Source organism: Drosophila navojoa, chromosome X (genome assembly GCF_054131105.1).
Source record: "Drosophila navojoa isolate 15081-1374.11 chromosome X, UAZ_NAV_1.0, whole genome shotgun sequence".
Taxonomy (NCBI): domain Eukaryota; kingdom Metazoa; phylum Arthropoda; class Insecta; order Diptera; family Drosophilidae; genus Drosophila; species Drosophila navojoa.
The window spans coordinates 2,268,163-2,284,520 of NC_142895.1; positions in this window are offsets into that span (position 1 = coordinate 2,268,163).

Genomic DNA, 16,358 nt, shown 5'->3' on the forward strand with positions numbered 1-16,358 from the left:
AATTAGCTGCCAAGGAGTGCGAGAGGGGTGGGGGAGGGGGAGGGGGGTTTTGGAATTTGCATTTTCGCTTTTAAGTGGCAAATCTCAAAGATAAGAAAGGCTAAAAGTGGGCTGCCCCAGCTGAGCTGAGCTGAACTGAGCTGCAGCCTTTTTGGTTAATTGAATTGATGGATTTCGGGCCTGGAACGTGGCCAAGCGAATCTCTCTGGCGATGTCCGGGATCTGAACACTTCAGCCAGCGTCTCAAAACGTTTTACAATTTAACAAGTAAATGCGTAAACCTGAGCACAGCGCCATTTAAATTATGAAAAGTAAGCCATAAAATCTTATTTTTACTTCCGAAACAGGCGGGGGTGGGGCCGCCCCTCCCCTTCAATCTGCCGACTGACACCCTTACTACCGTAATGCGCCCCCACTCCCTGCCAGCTGAATGAGCGCCGTGGGGTGCGTAGCTGATAGCGTGCCCTTGCCCCACACCCAGCCCCTCCCCCCTTCCGCACCACTCCTTGGGCAAACAGTCGCAGCACACTTAAAGGGTTCATTGGGGTAGGTAAGTGGAATGAGTATTGCTTGCTTACGGTAAAAAGGGTTGTGGAAATGGGAGCTGGGAGTGGGAGGAGTGGGGGAAGTGGGGGGGAGTGGTGAGCGGGTGAGTTTGGTTTGAGCACATTTCGGATACAATTTTAATTATGGCAACCGTAAGCTTTTGGTTGTAAATATTTGAGAGTGCCCGATAACGTCGACGATTTTCATAAATAATATAGACAGGACCTTCCGTCCTGCCCCCCTCCCCCCCACTCGCACTGAGGAGTGCTCCGTCAAGCGCTGGCCTGAGCTTGAGCTTGAGTGCCAGCCCGTAGACCGATAAGCGTGGAGGCGGCTCGAGATGCGTGTATGCTTGTCGGGTATATGCCTGTGTCTGTGTGTGTGTGTGTGTGTGTGCCTACGCACTGCCTCAACCTCTGCTCAAATCCTCAACTCCTCCACCCCGGCGCCTGTTTGCCTTTTTAAAGACAAAAGGATTTACTTTGTGGTGCCAGCTCACCCGCTCACCCGCACACCCACTCACCCGCTCGCCCATTCCGGCGTATGTCGCTTTATCTGGCACTGCGGCTGCGGCTGTTTGCCTGCCTGCTGATTAGACCGCCAGGGCAGGCGCCACCCGCGCCACCCGCACCACCCGCACCACTCGCACCACCCGCAGCAAACATTAGCGGATCTCATGACGCGTCGCCTGATAACAGCGAGCGACAACGAGCGGAGCATACGGCAACCGGAGTGTCCTGCCTGAGCCGGAGCTAACCCGTTAGCTGGCATGCCACCCACTTCAGGCCACTTCAACGGCCCATGCCACAAATCAACCCTCAGCCCGCTTTGCATCCGAAGACGTTGCGTCTGATTTGTGATTTGTGATTTCGGGATTTGGATTTCGAAAATTTCTGGTTTCTTTCTTTCGCTCGACGCGACGCGACTCGACTCGATTGTTGTTCATCAAAAAACATTCACGTGGACTTTGCGTGTGGCCCGCATCTTCATTTTACAGCCAAAGCAAACAGCACACACACACACACACACACACGCACACGCACTCAACCCCTTCTTCTAGAGCATGGGGCTTGGGACAGACAGTTTTTGACGAGCACTTCTTAATTTATGATAAGGGTTTTCGGAAAATTGGAAAATGTTCAAATGCTGCCAGCTACTTTTTTGGGGCCAAGCAAACACACACACACACACACAGAGTGTGGGCGTGGCACTACATGTATGTGTGTGTGTGTGTTTGCATAAACGAACCTACGGGCCTTAAACAACTCTCTTCTCTGTTTTTTTTCCCTGTGTAGCGAAAGAGTTGGAGGCGTGGGCGACCCGGTTCACGTAATGAGCTGCAAAAGCATTTGAATTATTTTTAACCCCGACGACATTGTGCCCTTGAGATCAACACATACGCACACACGCACACACACACGCACACATGTGTGCTTGATTTTGAAAGCGCGTAGCGAAATTTGATTTAGGATTTTTAATTTTGTGCTACTCATATTTTTTTTTTAATTATGCTGAGTAAAAAAGGATTTACAGCACTCACACACACACACACGCACACACAGACACTCTGGGCTGTCGTTTATCTTGCTTTTTCGAAAATTAATTAAATCTGCACACATTTGCAGCTGCCTTTCTATGACTTTTTTTGGAAGCTTTTAATGCTCGCTCACGAGATGAAAAGTGGGCGTATATATGGATTAGACTATTCTATATATAGACAGCAGTGCGTACATTGCAGAAGAAGATGATATAGTCTGAGATATGCCATTTGTTCGAAAGTCTAACTTTGTTTAATCGCATGGCTTGGGGTAATAAATCAGTTGATGATTGGCAATATCAAATTTGTTGCGCAATCGAATGGGCTGCCAAGTTTGACCTGGAGTCACTCAAGACATCAAAATGTTGAGAGAAGTTGGGATCGAGCGTTTAACAAACAGCAGAAAAGAAGCAAGCATAGCACTGGTAGCTCAACTTACATAAGCATTTGCTTCATTTTCCAAAGGCTGAACTGTAGCTACAGAAGAGGCTGAGAAGTATCATAGGACTGTAAATTAGCTTGATAATATATCAAATACATACATATATACATATGTATATAGTGTTCTCTAGATATACAGCTTCCATATAGTAATCCACAGACTGTAATCTACATCTCTAAGCAGCTCTCCATACATCTCTCTCTCTCTCTCTCTCTCTCTCTCTCTCTCCCTCTCTCTCTCTCTCTCTCCCTCTCTCTTTCTCTCTCTCTCTCTCTCTCTTTCTCTCTCTCTCTCAATCGCTCTCCCTATATATACATGTATATATGCACTTACGATGATCTATATAGAATGATCTATTTATTATGGTCTCTATGAAGTAATCTACATATACTCTCCCACATAGTAATTTATAGACAGCTCTCCATGTAGTGATCCATATGCAGTGACCTACAAGTTACCTAACTACACTCATCTTTAGAAATTGATCATCTAGTTCTATCCATACAGCTTTCTATATACTCGTATCTGTAGACATCGCTCTGCATGCAACTCTATATATATCTTTATAGAGTTACATATGCGGATCAATAAACTTGTCACTCATTTATTGTTCTCTACAGCCCTATGTATAATTATCCAGTTCTATACATACAGCTTGCTACTAATACACATCTATCTCTATATGGAGATCCATATGCAGATCTATAAGCTTATCACCCATTGACATGACATTGAACCCTACATATACACTTTTTCATATCTTCATCCCGTTCTGTCCATACAGCTTGCTATTTACACTAATCTCTATCTCTATCTCTAGGTCCATAGATCTATAGACATAGTTCTCCTTGCAACTCTACATATTTCTATAAAGAGATTCGTATGCAAATCTATAAGTTCATCACTCCTCTATAGACATTGATCCCTACATATCAAATTCTCTATATCATCTTCCAATTCAGTCCATACAGCTTGCTATTAACACTAATCTCTATCTATATTCCTTGATCAATAGATCTATAGACATAGTTCTCCTTGAAACTCTACATATTTCCTTAAAGAGATTCGTATGCAAATCCATAAGCTTATAGACATTGATCCATATCAAATTCTCCATATCATCTTCCAATTCAGTCCATCCAGCTTGTTATTAACACTAATCTCTATCTCTATCTCTAGATCTATAGATCTATAGACATCGTTCTCCATGCAGCTCTCTCTCTATGCCTACCCCATAGGTAGATCCCTAAGTCATCTTTGGCTATACAAGTCTTGACATTTGGTAATCGAATTCTCTGCAAGTTTTTGCGTATTTTTCAACACAGATAACATGTATTATGCCGTTGCCTACGCCCGATTGCAATGCTCTTACATATTTTTAGTTTTGATTGTTTTTGCTCTCGTCTTCTGCTGTCGCCCTGTCGCCGGGCAATTAAAAAGCTTTTACAGCTATCAAAATTGAAATGTGTGAACGTTTCCTTTGTTTACTTCTACTCTCTCTCTCTCTATCTCACTCTCTCTTTCTCTAGCTCTGCCTGAATTTATCTCTGGTTCGCTCTCCTACTCTCCCTCTCTCCCTCTATCGGCCTCACTCACGCTGTCTGCCTGCAGTCTGGCAACGCCGCTGGCGCACTCCGGCGATAAGCCCGGCAAACTTGTTTATAGTTTAAGCGCTTGCCATTTGCATATTGCACGCTGTCCGCCAGCCACGCCCACCAGGCCGCATAAGCGCCTCCTGTGCCGCTGCGCTGCGGCATATTCCCATGATAAAGTGTCCCGTTGCCCGCGGCACAATGCTTCATATCAATGACAGCGGCCCAAAAGCTTCTTGGTCCTTGGTCCTGATGGTTCTCCTTCTTCTTCTTCTCCGTCTTCTTCTTCTTCTACTGCATGTTGGTGGTGGAGGGTTCATGTCTTATGCTCAAGCGAATTATGAAGTGGCTGGCGCATAAAAATTTATTGCTGCGAAATAAAAATCAGCGTAAAAGTCTGTCCGTCCGTTCGTCCATGAACAATGCTCAAGGACTACATCCTTGTTTATGCTTATGTACATAACTACCCCACCAAATTATATGTGTGTGTGTGAGTGTATAGCTGGTCCACAGATGAAATCAGCATGTGAAAAAAAGAAACAAAAAACGACGACGACGACGAGGAAAAAAGTGAAAATAAAACTGAATCTGCGGTTGGCTGACCCAATGCAGGGCCAGAGCTGGGCGGGCGAACGAAGGGCCGTCCGAGCGAGCGAGGGGTTCAACTGTCAAGCCAAGTGCAGCCCTTGTGAGTGGGCCCTTTGGCCCTTTTCGGGCCGCGGGGCCCCAACGACAAGAAAGTCCTTTTAATCTTAACACATATCATCATGATAACAATTTGGTCACTTTAAGTGAGGCAAATTTATTTATAAGCCGTTGGGTTTTTTTTTTTTTTTTTTTTTTCGGCTGTTGCTCGTTCCCGTTATCTGCCCCGGCCCCCAGGCCTAATGTCCAGCCAGTTGGCGCACACTGATTCACTTGCTCTATTATTTGTATCCTGAATCACTTGCGACTATCTGTCTAAGCTGGAACGCCCTTTGGCCAAGTATGTAACGTTTATTTCGAATACCCTGTAAGGCAACAGCAAACGCGGGGTATACTGAAATGTGACAGTGGCAAAACGTTGCATACTTTTGCGCACTCTTTATTGGATTTACATCGTTTCTAGTAGGTCTTTCTTGGCTTCACCCATTAGACAACAGATAATGAACATTGTAAATATTTATAAATAGTAGATAATGTAAATAGTGTAAATACTGGCTTCTAGCCCATAATTTAGGTCAAGGTTTAACGATGACTGCGCTATAGAGTCGAAGACAAAAGCCGCAATAAATAAATTAAAAAAAAAAAAAAGTAGGTCTTTCTTACTGAATATCTTTAAAATCTTTTTTTAAACTTACGCTCTTAATAATAACTTGAAAATAAATATGTATATTAATAGATAATTTATTTTCAGCAATATTTTTTTTCACAATTTTCATTTCATTTAACTCTTCAATTAATGTTTACAGGGTATTTCGTAGTCGTTCACAAGCCAGTGCTGGCCTGCCTTTTTAGTGCTACATTTTTTGTCGGTTGTTTTTGGTGTTTTAGTAAATTGAAGCAAATGCGCTTTGATGGGCTTGTTACATGTGCTGGACCATCACTCGTCCCGCTCGCTCCCCCTGCCAGCCAGCCAGCCAGCAGGCACCGTTGTCTCACTGTTGCTCTGCTTGCCGTTTCTTTCCCACCCCCATGCAGCCGCTTTAATCGTGCTTTATGTAGCGTTACGCACTCAACTTTTTTTTACTCTCTCTCTCTCTCTCTCTCTCTGGCATCAATTCGCCGACGAACGGCATCATGTCCAGTGATTTTTTTTTATTACACACACACACACACACACATACACATTCGCTTACGTTGATATGTGTGTGCGTGGGCAAATATTTGTAATTTTATTACGCACTCAAGCACTCATAAATAAACAATTAGACAAAAGAAGAGAGCGAATTTCGCTCGAGCCAATTATTTATAGTTATAGTTATATTGTTGGTATAATGGAACAGCAGGACTCGAGTCCTGAGACCTGTGAGCCCTGGCAATTGCAAAAGTCCTTCTTGGGTCTAATCTCTTAAGAAATCGCGCAAAAACGAAACTCGTGTCAGGTAATATCGACTACACTATATACATGTATATATGTATATATATAGGTGCATGTGTGTGTGTGTGTGTGTGTTTGTGTCTGTCTGCGGAGGGCTTTTAACATGTCTGAGCACGCAACGTAATTTTAGTTTAATTGGGTAATTATGCGCATACAGAGCACCACGCAGCGCTGCGCTGCGACTAGACCAAAAACTGTTCCTACGTTTGTTTTTTAGATTGCTTTGACTTTGCATGCAAATGCAGACGAAAGAAGCAGCAGCAGCTGGAGGATCATCGTAACTAACGGCAAGATGAATCCGCATTCGCGACGGCGCTGCCACACAGTCGGTGTCAGGGCCAGTGGAGAGGGCGGGGGGCGGGGCACCGCCATAGTGCGGATGTTGTCGCTTTGGTGCAGGAAGCAAGCATTTTGGCCAAAAGTTCCGTTAGTGCGCAACGCCCATGCCATCAGCACAATTGAAGCACCTTTGCATTTTATGCCTGGCTGGCAACGCTCTTCTCTGGCTTTGCCTGTTAATTTATGTGCAGAGGCATGCGAGCGACATTTAACTGACAAGCGAAAACGCAGCGAGCGGAAGCGAGACGAGACGACGGGTGCAATGCACTTCTCGCATATGCAAACATCTATTGCGCTCGCTTGCCCTCGCATTTAATTATGAAAGCGCAGCCAACAACAACAACAACTGTAAACGAGAAGCGAAAGCTGCACACACACACACACACACACACAGAGAGATGTAGAGAGGCCAAAGTCTTTAAGAAAGTTAACGGCGAAATTGGGGCAACAAAACGAAAAGAACAAACAAAAACGAGCGAATTTAAGCAAACGCCCATTGGTGGGAGCGAGAGCAGACGCATGTTGTGCGCTATCTCTTTTGCTTGTTATTATTTGCCGGCGCGAAAGTTTTAATTTTTATTATTAACTACGAAACTTTGCGAGCAGGCAGAAAACTTAAAAAGGCGACCAGACAGAGACCCAGCGCGCTAGAGCGGGACAGGGCGCACGCCAGCCACAGACAGCGCATAGACGCTTGCTGAGAGGGATCTAGTTGATGGGCGCCAGAGATGCAGCGCGGGCCAGCGGGCAACAGCGGCTGCGGCGGCGACGGCGGCGACGGCGACGTCGGCGGCTATTGAAAGGGGTTGCGCAGGCGGCTGGCAAAGTTTTAAAGTAAAGTTTTTGGCGCTCGCTCGACTCTCTGTCGCTGTCTCTGTCTCTGTCGCACGCACGCACGCACGCACGCTTTTGGCTGTGTTAAGCGTCTGTAAAGTATAACTTTGTTTTAGGTTTTTGGGGTTTTCCAGTACGTAACCCCCGCCATCCGCCCCTCCACCCCTGCAGCCCATCCCATAGCTTTAGCTTTACCATATGATTCCTTGGCGTTTTTCTTTGCCACAGTTGCCAAAATCGGGCAAGGTCAGGGACAAGGCTGAAGTTAACTCTACCCTCCCCTCTCTCTCTCTCTCGCTCACTCACTTTAAGCTGCATTTGCATAGGACGACTTCTTAAAGCAGTTAATGATAAGAGCAACAAAGTTGACGATTTGCTTGGACTTGCGGATATTTGCGGATATTTTTACAGTTGCTTAACATGAAATGTTATGTACAGTTAACAGCGCAATAGAAGTGATAACCATGATTGTGAGTTGAAGCTGAATAAGAGAGTGTATGAGTTGCAGTGTTGCCACCTTATAAAACCTTAAACAGTGTTGGCTAACAGCCAAAGTGAAAATTATATATCAAGCGGATATTAATGAAATATATATTGTAAATTCAGTAACAGTGTTGGTCAACGACAAAATTAACCAAAAATAGTGACTATAATAATACGAATTGAATGATTCTTCGACTTTCAATGCGTTTTCAGTGTTGATTAACTACAATAAAGCGGATTTTTTACCATGAAGTGCCTGCAGAAACTACATCATTATTGTAGACCAACAAATTTCCTCGATTTTCCTTTTGTGCTGCGATTCGTAAACGTTTTACGGAGCTGCGCAAAATTTTCCAAATGAAAACTTGAATTTCCTTACAGAACTTATTCTTTTGTAATTTATTAACTGTGACTTTAAGCTCTCAGAGGGTGAGAGAGAGGGGGGAGGGGGACTGCTGGAGCTATGGGGCGCTTCCATTTCCGGACACACGCACATTATTTATGCTGCATTTAACTTTGGTTTGGCACTGGCCAAAAGTAAAGCCAGTCAGTGCTGCCCTCACCCCCCCCCCCCCCCACACCCCCACCCCCATTGCGTTGGCGCGCCACTGTTTTGCGGTTGAAATTCATGTTGGGGGCGTCGGGCAGCCTGGCTGGGGCGTGGCAAAGTGCGCATATACACAAATTAAGTAACACTTACAATGCCCAATGTCCAGCTGAAGGCAAATTCAGCATTCAGATTCCATTTTGGGTCGCAACCCCCCACCTTCCCCATTGTCAAGTCTCATTGTGTGTGTGTGTGTGTGTGTGTGGGTTCTTTTTTGCCGTAGTGACCAAAAATTGAAAAACCGCCTGCAGTTGTAAAATGTTCAGGCGTGAAAACCTCGTTTGAGGTTTGGCCCGTTCACTCGCACAGCTCCCCCTCTCTCTCTCTCTCTCTCTAACTGTGACTTACTCCTTTCTTTGTTCACTCCCACTCTTTCTCTCTCTCTCTCTTTGTGGCATTGTGTGTGTCTCGTGCATTATAGCATCGCACTCATTTAAAAAGCCAAAGTGAAAATCCGCCTCATGTCGACTTTTGGGTACGAAATTTATTTTTTTTTTGTTTAAATCCAAAATCCACTTCAGCTTCTCGCATTCATTAACATTTTTCCATTTTCCATTGCCCTCAGCTTTTCCTTTTTTTTTGAGCCCAGGCGACGGCTGAGCCGTTGCCAAAAACAAAACAATTTCACGCGTTTTTAATGCGCTGCCATTTGAAACATTTTTAAATAGCATAAATCTCATACATATGCAATTTATGCACACGCACACACACACACGTGGAGCCAGTTGCCAATTTGAAATTATTGCGTTAGGCAGGTGCTACCTAGGCCCACACCCGCTCACCTGGCGCGAGCCAAGAACGCGCTAAGAAAACCAAATTACCACATTCGAGCCCAGCGTATTGGAGGCACAGTGGTGCAAATGCAGTGAAATGTTATGTTCATGTTGATCTGATGTTAATTTGTTATCAATTGAAGTGGAAGCTTTAATAAATTCAGATTTGTTGAGAGCATAGAGATATAAGATGAATAAGTCTCAGATATACATATGTATATACATCTATAATATATCCCTTTCACTCTATGCTTTTTTTGATTCGTCTCTCACTCTCTTTGATTATTTCATGTTTATTTCTCTCTCAATTTTCCTTGTCTAACTATTTCTCCCTTACCCTTTATCTCCCTCTCTGTCTCTCACTCTCTTAAGCTTTCTTCGTTTCACAACATCACTCTTCTTCTCTCTCTCTATTTGTCTCTCTTTTTCGCCTTCTCCGCCTTTCTCTTATTATACTCTATATCCTTCTTTCTTACTCCTTTGGTCTCACTCTTGTTTTTTCTATCTCTTTCTCTCTCTCTTTTCCTCTCTCTCTCTCACTCTCCTTCTGTATTTGTCTATCTCCAACTCTTTCTCTCTCTCTCTCTCTCTCTGTATTTGTCTATTTTTAACTCTATTTTTTTTCTCTCTCTCTCTCTCTCTCAATTTTTCTATTTCTCTCCTTCTCTCTCAGTTTATCTCCATCTCTCTCCTTGTCTCTCTCTGTCTTAATGAATTCCCCATTCCATTTTATTTCCTTCCTCCTCTCTCTTGAATGCACTCTATCTCTCTCTTTCTCTCTCTCTCTCTCTCTCTCTCTCTCTCTCTCTCTCTCTGTCTCTCTGTCTCTCTCTATCTCTCTGTCTCTCTCTCGCTCTCTCTCTCTCTGTCATTGGTACATATAAATGAATTCCCATTAAATTTTCTTTCCATCTTACTCAATTTTCAATTCTCTCTCTCTCTCTCTCTCTCTCTTTCCTTCGTTTTATAGAAAAGTTTCAATTAATTGTTATACACATGCACATCTATGCATATACATATATTTTTATGTGGCAATCGATTCATAAATTTTCCTCATTTGCCAAATTTTCCAATTATAAATTTTCACTCAACTTTGGGCCAATGTGCGTTGCGTTGGCTTCGCGCTGCCAGCTGCAATGTAAATAAAAATGAAATGCAAAAAACAGAAAACAGGAAAACAGAAAAAAAAACATTTTTAAATTCGACTTTTCTTTGGATGTGCTGTAATGTCTCAATCTCAGACTCTCATTGTGTTCGAGTGTGTGTGTGCGTGTGTGTGTGTGTGTGCGTGTGTGTGTGTGTGTTTGTTGTGCACAAGTGTTGGCGCAGTTACTTAAATGCTCCTCCGCCCACACACGCGGCGGGCAGAGCCACCACTCGTCTCCCCTCGCCTCTACACGCGCCACCCTCGCCCTCCCCTTGGCCCACCCCGCATCAGGCGACTTTGCCATGGACCACTCACTGTTTAAATTAATTCAAATTAATTCACTTGCGTCGCAGCTGCTTCGGCTCAAATTTTATGCGCGATTTTCATTTTACAACAAAAGCATTTGGCATTCAGCCAGCCCCCATCCTTGCGCTGCTGCTGATGGGGGGCGGGGCTGGCTGAGCCAGCGGCTGGGGTAGCGGCACCTACAGATTGCAGCCGCAACTTCTACCCAACCCAAATGGAATCCAACTGGAGCTAAGCCCCAAGCCAAATCCGAAACAAAACCAAAAAATTATATTGAAATACTATAAAATAAGAGAAGATATTGAAAGTCGAATAATATTTACGAGAAATGGAGTAGAGTCGATATAAGAATCTAGCCTTTGTGCGAGCTGAGGCAAGTTTCAATTGAGCATTGCATTTGGTTTGGCTAAGAGTGTGAAGGGGAACGATAAAAGACCTTAAGAAGGGATTGATAGAGCTGGAACTATTATAGTAAAAATCATAAAGAAATGAAGAATATATATAATCAAATAATAAGTGGAAATTTTATTTAGATATTCGATTATACTTAAGAAATACTTATACTAACAAACTTTGCTTTCACAAGTATTATTCTTCAATACAAGGAATCTGCATAATCAATATCTTGAGTTTTCTATATATGTAGACTCATCTATACTTGCCTAGCAAGACTGTACTGCTGGAATAAGCTCATGTATTTAAATTGTGCCAGATAGTTCCATCACCAATATGGAAAGCAGATCGTTCTTCAGAGCTCTTATATAGGAATTGCACAATCTCGCATAATCTATCCTCAAAAGAATTTCAACTGTTTCCTGAAAGAATGTGATGTTTTATTCAACTATTGTTGAGATTGGGGAAACAGGAGAAAACAGATTGATTGAGCTCTTAGAGAAAGTGATCCATTTTATACATATATGTACATTCTTCTTCCATCTTCTCTCTGTTTCTCTCTCTCTCTCGCTTTCTGCCTCTCTTGCTTTCCCTCTCTGTCTTTTCTCTATCTCGCCTTCTCTCTCTGTCGTTCTCTCTCTCACTCCCTCTCGCTCTCACTCTGTCTCTCTCACTCTCTCTCGCTCTCACTCTATCTATCTCTCACTCTCTTTCACTCTCTCTCTTTCTCTCTCTTTCTCTCTCTCTCTCTCTCTCTCTCTCTCTCTCTCTCTCTCTCTCTCTCTCTAGCAGATGAAAGTCATTTAATCTCATTCATTTTAGTGATTATAAAGAGAAAGTTATCTATATATCTTACGTTTTAGGCATATATCGTGTGTCTTACATCTTCCATCCCATATCGCAGATCTTCTATCTTTCTCTCTCTCTCTCTATCTCTCTCTCTCTCTCTCTCTCTCTTTCACTTTTTCTTAATCCCATTTCAACCTGCTTTTAAACTATCTTTAATCTGATATTTTCTATCATCTATATGCCTTTTGCTACCATCTTCAATCTCAAATCTCCCTCCTTTCACCCTCTACATCCCCATTTACATTTCTATTCCCATCTCTTAATATTTCTATCTTTAGCTATATAAATTCTCAAATACCTACTATATATAAATGTTTCCCTTCGTTTCGAGCTCGAGCCTTGCATGGCTCGCTGCGCGCTTTAAAATGATATTTAAGAGGGCATTTAGAGCGTATCAGAGTCCAATATTTATTTACTTGTTTTCTATTTTTTTTTTTTTTTTTTTATTTCTTTCGGCTTCTTTTTATCGAAATATCAATAACATAAGCTACTTAAGTGACGGGGCAGGCGACATCGAGCACCTGCAGAGGGCGTGGAAAACGAAGCCAAAGGTTCAGTTGTTTGTTGTATTGAATGGCGAACGCCCCGCTTAAACAAAGCCCAAGCAAGAAAGAAGAAAACAAAAAACGAAAGTGCGAATGAAAAAAACCGAAAAAAAGAAAAAAGAAGAAACAAGAAAAGCTAGGAAAATGTTCTCAGGCAAAGACCCAATGGCAGGCCAAGTGCCCACAATGAATGTAAGGGGAAGGGGCTGCTGGGAGGCAGGGGGGGTGCTGGCGGTTCTCATGTGCCAAAGTGAAATGCGTTAATTCCATTTTCTTAATTAAATGCACAAACAAAATCACGGAAATGAAAAATAAAATCCAAGTCTTTTACACTCAATGATTTGTTTTCATTAAAACAAGAAATTCTCATTAACAATGGCAATGACAGCGAACAGCGACAGCAGCGGCAGTGGCAGCGGCACCAACAACAATGGCGGGCGAGAGGCCCGGCTGAGGGGGGGTGGTGGGGCGCGGCTAAGAAACCACCGATAGCTGCAGAAGCAAAAGGCACCAAGCAGCGCAATTGAAGACGCAAACGAAGGCATTTGGACATTGTTGTGCTGCTTATCGTGGTTGTTATACCCTGTAGCTAATGTGCGGGCGCAGGGTATGCTGAGCAAGGACATACGATTGAATACATGCACAGCTTGTCGTGTTTATCTAGAGCGTAATCGATAACATTTGTGAGTCAACGTTTCAGAATCGATAGGAATACTTATAATAGTTGATATCGATATTTATCGAGCTGGGTTTTCTATGCATTTGACGTAGTGCACTTTCTCAACTTTCTTATGAAAAAGCTGGGTATCTGCTCGTCTGGCATACCCAGCCGGCACTACTGCTGTTGCTGTTGTTGTCAATGGGCGCATTCCCAAATGCGCCACATTTTAATTGCCAGCAATTGTCGCCGGCAGCGCAGCTGCTTTTTTGGCCAAGCAACTTGTCCTGCTGCTGCCCAACCCCCAACCCCCGACCACGCCCTTGCTTACTTATTATGCTTGCTGTTGTTGCTGTTGTCCCCAGCAAGGCGTCCAAATTTATGACATACTTCTCAGCGCAATTGTTGGCGCGATTTACGCGCCTTTGCTTTATTCTCCAGATTTCTTCAAGTCGCCTTTGCCCCCAGCCCCTGGCCGCCCCCGCCATCGTTTCGAATCACAGCCACTCATTGGGCGGAGGGGAATGGGTTTTTTGTTGCCGACAGCAGACATTTCATAAGGGCTGCTACCAAACAGGGGCCAGAGTTTTGCAATTAGCTAAAACAATCGATAAGAATCGCAGCAGTAATCAAATTAATCGAATTCCATTATTTGCATTATTATTCATGTTACAAGCACGCCCCGCCCACTTCAGGCATATGCATGCGAATATTTGTTGGCCTAAGATTAATATACAAAAATTTATGCCAGAACAGATTGCGTGTATAATTTTTCAGATTTCAGGCATTTATGAAACGATTGATTATAGAAGCCTTTCTCTTTCGTATGCGCTGAAAAGTATGCTGACTTTTATGTACAGCATAGAGTCAAAGCTAAGCCAATCAATAAACGTCCATTAAAATGGAAAGCTTTGCATGCGAGTTTCATTATTTTGCATTTATAATTCAATTTCCTTCAGCACGCTTCAAATGCCAGCTTAAGCGCCGTTAGCTCTGTTTTTAATCACATTTGGCATTTGGAAACAGTTATGCAGTTGAATAACAAACAACAACAAAAAAATAATTAAACAAAAACAACTTTTTTAATTCAAAGTTTTTAATACATATATGCAAGCACACCCACACACATACACACACACATACATATATATAGATAATGTAATCATATGCATATGCATGGCATCCATTTTGTTTTGTTGCTTTGCTTTGCTTCGCTTTGATGCCATTGTTAATTTTCCATTGGCTAATGATCCCTTTCATACGCTAATTAGATCTGATAAGCCTGTCTAGTGCACCGTTATCGATTGCACGGTGCGGTAGGAGCAACGGTAAGGCTACCGCTACGCGACGCCCCTCTGCTGTCGGCGGCGACTGCAGGCAACTGACCGTGCGGCGACTGAGCGGGGCGAAGAAGCTTGTCGGCGAATGCAGCAAATTGAAAAAAGTGATTGAAAGAGTGTGGTGTGGGACTAAGGCCGCTAATCGCACAAAATGGCGGCAAAGAGCAGTGCAAAAAAAAAAAAAAGAACAAAAAAAGAACAAGCACAAAAAAAAAGTACACAAAAGAACCTCCAGCAACAGCAGCAGCAACAACAACAATGCGACCAAACGCCATCGTAAATTTGCTCAACGTCATTTTTTTGCTCTCCTCCTTTTTGCGCTGCTCTTCGGTTCGCCTGCTGCTGCTGCTGCCGCTGCTGCTGCTGCGGCTGACGTCGCTGCTGCGTCTACTGCTCGGATGCTGCGCTTTCGTTTCGTTTCTTTTATGATTATTTTCATTTTGAGCTTCTTCTTTTTTTCTCATTTCGCAAGCATTTTGTGCATTTTATGGTTGCCGTGGCAATGGACCCGCCTTCTTTTGCTGGCTTCACCTATCGCAGCGTCCGTTGCACGACTGCGATGACGACAAACGGCAAACGGCAATGGCCATTGCCAGCAGCTGCAGCGAAAGCGAGAGAGCGCCACTGCCGGCCTCTCCAGTGCTCTCAGCGCCTGTGTGAGAGTGCAAGAGTGTGTGTGACTGTAACGGTATCGGTGTCTGTGTCGGTGCTTTGGCCTGTGCATGCATTTGCCAGCTCCCTCTTCCACTCACACTCACTCACACTCGCACTCGCACTCGCACTCACACTCTCACGCATACAGCTTGCAGTCAGCCACCACGCTCTCCCACTTATGCGCTTGCTCTCACGTAGTTTATTTGTGTGCGACGCTTTTGCTCTGCTCTCTTCTTTGCCCGTTGCACTGCTATAGCTGTTGTTGTTGTTGTCTTGTTTTTGTGCTTTAAATATGATTTGCAATGCAGCATTTAATACATTGCAAACGGTAAAGCTTTAACAGCCATGCCAATTGCCATCTCGCTCGCTCTCACTCTCGCTCTCACTCTCACTCTCTCTGGGCCACCATAAATAATTTGCAACTCATTTTGCAGATGGTTTTTTATGGATTGCCGTGCAATTTTTAATGAAATTTATCGCGCTTATCTGGGCGCATTAATCAAACCGTATTCGCACAGTTATCAGAAATTCGAACGAAATACCCAAAGACCAAGCAGTCGACCGCCCGGCCCGCAACAATAAATAAGCAGCACCAGCAACAGCAACAGCAACAACATCCGTTGCGGAACAGACTGTTGCGCCGCAGCGGAGGTCGCTAATTTAAACCAAATGAATTGGCACATTTTTCACTTTTACCCCCAACCCCAGGCACCTTTGGCCAAATGAGCGGGCCAAATGGCTGGCGATGGCATCATGGCGCAACAGCCGCGCACCACAAAAGGTGCCAACAACAATAAAGGCTGCCAGCGTAGTCACTTAATCCATGCCGCGATAAAAATCTCGAAAATCCAACTTAAGTGTTTGGTAATTTATCTCGCTGTGAGCGAGCGTAACTTCCCCCCATCTCGTCTCTCACTCACTTCGCTTCTTGCTGCGGCATACGCGACATTTTTTGCATATAATCGTCTCTGTCTCTGTCTCTCCATCTCTCTCTCTCTCTCTCCTTAACTTCCTCTCGCTCGTCAATCGTCACTTGGTCTGGCTGTCTGGCTACACGTCAGTCATCAGGCTCATTCGCGCGCAAACCACAAGTTGGCATGCCACGCCCCTGCACCCCACACCAACGCCCACCCACTGCTCAAACACCAGCCGCTCGTTGTCAGTCATTTTGGCTTTGGTTTTATTTCCTTTTGGGCTCGATGAAATGATAAATGATGAAAAATGTTGCAAAAG